We start from the raw sequence: 5,000 nt of genomic DNA, 5'->3' as shown, positions 1-5,000 counted from the left end.
CAACGTCACGACACGAGACAAAAATGTGATTTTTTTATTCAAAGAAAAAAAAAACACGTTCGTGCCGTGTATGCGCGAACACTTCGAACAAAGCTATGAAACTCCAGTACGAGAGAAGGTGGTATTTTTTTTATCTCTATATGCGAAAATCGCCTCAAAGAGAAAAAAAAATAAAAATTCGAATAGAACGAGAACACTCTTTCCTTCCAGAGAAGCGTTTTAAGCATCGCGCCAAAGTGCCCTTTTCTTCGTACGTCGTATCATGTTCGAGCTAAGACTCACGCCAGACATCCTAAAACGATCGTCGGTGATTTTTAACGCCCGTCCTCAGTCTCTTACAGCCGTTTCTCTACTCTCGACAAATTCCAGCGGTTCCTTGTTTTCTGCCGGCACAGAGATCGAAACGGCAAAGTTTCTTTGCTCTGTACCGACGACGACGAAAACGCACGGGAACGCACGCAAGTGGAAAAGCGAGCGAGACGTACACTGTGGTGTGTTCGGGGACTGGACGACCGTCGACGTTAGGATGCGCGGTCCAGCGATAGACGCCGAAAAGGCATGGGATGACCAACACTCTCTGTTTTTCGAGTACTTGTAGCGCCGAATTGCCTTAAAAAAAATCACACGCGCGCACGACTATCACGTCGTACGCGCGTGTATACCTCGTCTTTAATTAAATCAAAGTTTCACTCCAGCCTCGCCAAAGGGGATCGTCTTCTTCCTCGTCTACGATCTCTTCTCCTGTACGTGTCCAGAGATTCTCTCTGGCATGACGACGACGACCATCCAACGACTTTGTAACGGACTCTCGTGCGCATCTTCGTCAGGTACGGAAACGTTGCGCAACACCTCGAGCTTGGTAAAACACCCGTAGCCGATCATAGACACGCGCTAGTTCGCACACGATTTCTACGATTTCCGACGAACGTGGCTTTGGGCCAGGGCCGGCGGGCAGAGAGATACGCGAACGACGGGGAAAATTCGTCCCGATACAAGTAACGCGTACTCTCCGATCTCCGCGCAACGCCTGGGGATCATCTCCCTAAGTCATCAGCGCTCGAAGAAATCACGTGTGCGTTCCCGGATCTACGGCTCTCTTTCGGGGATAAATTACAAGCACAGAGTATGTTAAACGCAACGACGACCCATCGATGCGACGGTCCTCGTCGTTGTCAGTCGCTCGCGCAGAGTATATCTCTACGCACGAAGAGACGGAGTGGGCATTAGATCCCTGGGGCTATTCGAGTAAAACGTCTTAAGAAAAGACGGTTGTACGGCAAAATTCCGCACCGTTACCAAGTTTACTTTTATCTGAGGCTGTTCTCCTTCTCTCCTCTCTCGACCGAGTTCCCATATTTGCTTTCTCTCAGTCTCGCCAAAATAATATTCATTTAAGACGACGTCGGGGGCGCGGACATCGTGCTCATCGAAAACCTGCAAACGTATGCAAATCTGCTGATATGAAAAAAAAATCGGTCACGAGGACAACACTACGTATATATATATATATATATATATATAATATATTCGATAACCGACACGAAGCGGTGCATAAGCGGGCGGTCGTACGAAAGGACGACTCACGACGCCGCTAGCACTCACGCAGGTCCGTGACGGTTCTCTCCGCTCTTATTCGTATCCTTCTTCGTGCGCTTCCTCCGACTCTGAAACGTTCTACGTATCGTAAGAACGACGGCGGGTTGTCGAAGGCACCAAGGGACAGAGAGAGACAGAGGTAGAGTTTCGTAGTGTCTCCCGTGAACACGATAGTTTATATATCGAGCATGCGTACGAATTGCACGGTCTCGACACGACCGCGACGAACGCCGACGAGCGTCCAACAATCGCTCGTACGTCGCGTACGTTCTCTCGCGTCCGCTCTTGTTCGTATCCTTCTTCGTGCGCTTCCTCCGACTCTGAAACGTTCTACGTATCGTAAGAACGACGGCGGGTTGTCGAAGGCACCAAGGGACAGAGAGAGACAGATAGAGAGGAACGACACGCAACGCAAGCAGTCTTAGGTTTACGTGAGCAACCCTCAGCCAGGCGTGGTCCAGGAATTGTATCCGTGGACCGCAATGTGCGTTCGAAATGTCGATGTTCATGTGTCCTGCAGTTCACACGTTGACGCGCAATTAGCTGCGTTCTTCATCGACCCACGAGCCAAGTGATCCACCGTTCAGGGTAATCTTTTCATATATTTTTTAAAACTCTTGTACTCCATGTACTCTTAATACTCGGTTCGAGCGAAGCCGAGATCCGACACGACCGACCAACGGGAATCGGACGCGCAGAAGTCGCCGGAAGATCGACGACACGAAAACGTTCGAAAATGAAATCCGACGAACGCGCGAAGATACGCGCGTCCGCCGGCCGGGCGAAAAGTACATTATGATATATAACAACCATCGAGATCGAAGCTCCGTTCGTCAGGAAACGACGGGGATATAACACCCGATTCTGAATCCTCTGTGCAGCACACGATCTCGCGAAGAAATACGCACGGTGGCTAGCCCATATATATATATATGTGTGTGTGTGTATATATAATACGATATGCATTCCTCTCGTCCAATTATTCAAGAAAAAGAGCGTGCGCCTCCATCGTTCGGGTGATGTAAAGATTCGATGGGACTCGCGCGACCCTCGGCCTCGAGCGGTCTTTCCTCCCAATATCCAGAAGCCGAGCTTTGAAAAAACTCTAGCGACGGCACGGGTGTCCGACTCACGACATCGAGGCTTCGAAGTCGGCGATCTCCTCCGAACGGATGGCGATCGCGACGACTCAAAGCGTGAAAAATCGACGAAAGAGAACACATCTCCGTTCAGGTGATTGTTTTTTTTAAAAAATAAAAAAATTCGATGGGACTCGCATCCATCTACCTCGCGCGGTCTTTCTTCCCAATATCCAGAAGCCGAGCTTTGAAAAAACTTCAGCGACGGCACGGGTGTCCGACTCACGACAACGAGGATAGACAGCCTGCGGTCCCCTCTGAACGGGTTATATGCGACGAACTAGACGAAACTTTAGTCGTTCAGGTGGTATAAAAAAAAAAAATTCGATGGGACGCACGCGCAGCCGTCGTCCTCGAGCGGTCTTTCTTCCCAATATCCAGAAGCCGAGCTTTGAAAAAACTCTAGCGACGGCACGGGTGTCCGACTCACGACATCGAGGGTAGACAGCCTGCGGTCCCCTCTGAACCAACTTCGGCTAGACTAGTTACGAATCGTTGCTACGCATCGTCATCATAGTCATCGTCATCATCATCATTATCATAGCGGGCCAACATCCACGCAATGCGTTTTCGTTCTAGGTTACCCGATCCACGAGTATGTTACAAGTGGTTTCGTTATTTCGAACAAAACGACATACGAAGAACACACGCCCTATGGGTAGGAAGCACGTTTCGAGAACGACCGAGAGCGGTGAAAGAGACGAAAGGTCGACGCGCATAAGGTATCCATGGATCTTCGAAGAGAACCTTCGAAGATATGTCGGTATCCTTTCTACATGCGCGACTCGCTACTCGTACTTTCGCTCTCGTCGACTCGTTTTAGTCGCTTCGTTCGATCCCAAAGAGGAGTCTTCGATGTCCCGTTGCTAGGAGGAGAGCAAACGCAACACAGACCACGAAACATAGAAGAGAATAGGCGAGCATGATCTCTCCGACACGAGGCACTTTAGAGATTTTGTTATTCGTTTGTACGGTCTCCACGACGCAAAAAAAAAAATACGAGATCGTGGCGGCGGGTCTTTCTGTATACGGCCTCACGCAAGCGCCTCGATCTCATTTCTCTTTACGGGTGGTTTCCATTCGTAATTTTTCGTTCGATATTCGTGTCAAAGTTTAATTTTCGAAAGCTCAAGTTCCCATTTATAGTTTTATTATAAAATCATAATATTCGCAGACGGCGGGTCTTTCTGTGTACGACCTCACGCAGGCGCCTCGAATTCGTTTATGTATGTATATATATATATATATATATATATATGTATCTCTTCATCCCGATGATCGAGAGAGAGTGCCACCTTCTCTTCATATAGTTTCGTAGCTGGAGGGTCGTCTCCTCCTTATGTCTTTTCATCATTTTGCCAACGGAGTAAGCCACGCTCCGGGCGAATTTAACTGTTCTTTGTTAAAGTATATAGCTTGTTGATACGTCGTATATACTTTGGTTCGTCGATATAGGAGGAGTACGGCTCCTTACCGACTTATACAGTTTCGTATTTTTCAAGTGTTCAAGTCAAATTCTTTAAGTTTTTGTGTTATATCGTTAATGATCCTTCCGCAGGTTCACCTACGGAAACCTTGTTACGACTTTTACTTCCTCTAAATGATCAAGTTTGGTCATCTTCCCGGTAACATCGGCAATGCTTATCACATTGGCCGCGCACCAGTCCGAAGACCTCACTAAATCATTCAATCGGTAGTAGCGACGGGCGGTGTGTACAAAGGGCAGGGACGTAATCAACGCGAGCTTATGACTCGCGCTTACTGGGAATTCCTCGTTCATGGGGAATAATTGCAAGCCCCAATCCCTAGCACGAAGGAGGTTCAGCGGGTTACCCGGGCCTTTCGGCCAGGGAAAACACGCTGATTCCTTCAGTGTAGCGCGCGTGCGGCCCAGAACATCTAAGGGCATCACAGACCTGTTATTGCTCAATCTCGTGCGGCTAGAAGCCGCCTGTTCCTCTAAGAAGATTTGTTTGTACGTTGGTAGTAAAAACCCACCGACCGAAGCCGGGGGCCTTCGAGATACCATAAGTTACGTCTATTTAGCAGGCTAGAGTCTCGTTCGTTATCGGAATTAACCAGACAAATCGCTCCACCAACTAAGAACGGCCATGCACCACCACCCACCGAATCAAGAAAGAGCTATCAATCTGTCAATCCTTCCGGTGTCCGGGCCTGGTGAGGTTTCCCGTGTTGAGTCAAATTAAGCCGCAGGCTCCACTCCTGGTGGTGCCCTTCCGTCAATTCCTTTAAGTTTCAGCTTTG

At 48.8% G+C, this 5,000-nt stretch overlaps 1 non-coding gene across 1 annotated transcript; it reads right to left on the bottom strand.

Annotated features, from left to right (window-relative positions):
- Nucleotides 1–2,032: 2,032 nt before the first annotated feature.
- LOC126928071 (5.8S ribosomal RNA) lies at nt 2,033–2,187 on the bottom strand. The gene has a single exon (XR_007716240.1). It is a non-coding gene; the product is annotated as a 5.8S ribosomal RNA (ribosomal RNA).
- Between the last annotated feature and the right edge of the window lie 2,813 nt (nt 2,188–5,000).

The sequence above is a fragment of the Bombus affinis genome, unplaced genomic scaffold, assembly GCF_024516045.1.
Source record: "Bombus affinis isolate iyBomAffi1 unplaced genomic scaffold, iyBomAffi1.2 ctg00000514.1, whole genome shotgun sequence".
NCBI classification, from domain to species: Eukaryota; Metazoa; Arthropoda; class Insecta; order Hymenoptera; family Apidae; genus Bombus; species Bombus affinis.
Note: the sequence above shows the minus strand (reverse complement) of the source record. Positions and strands in the feature narration are given on the sequence as shown.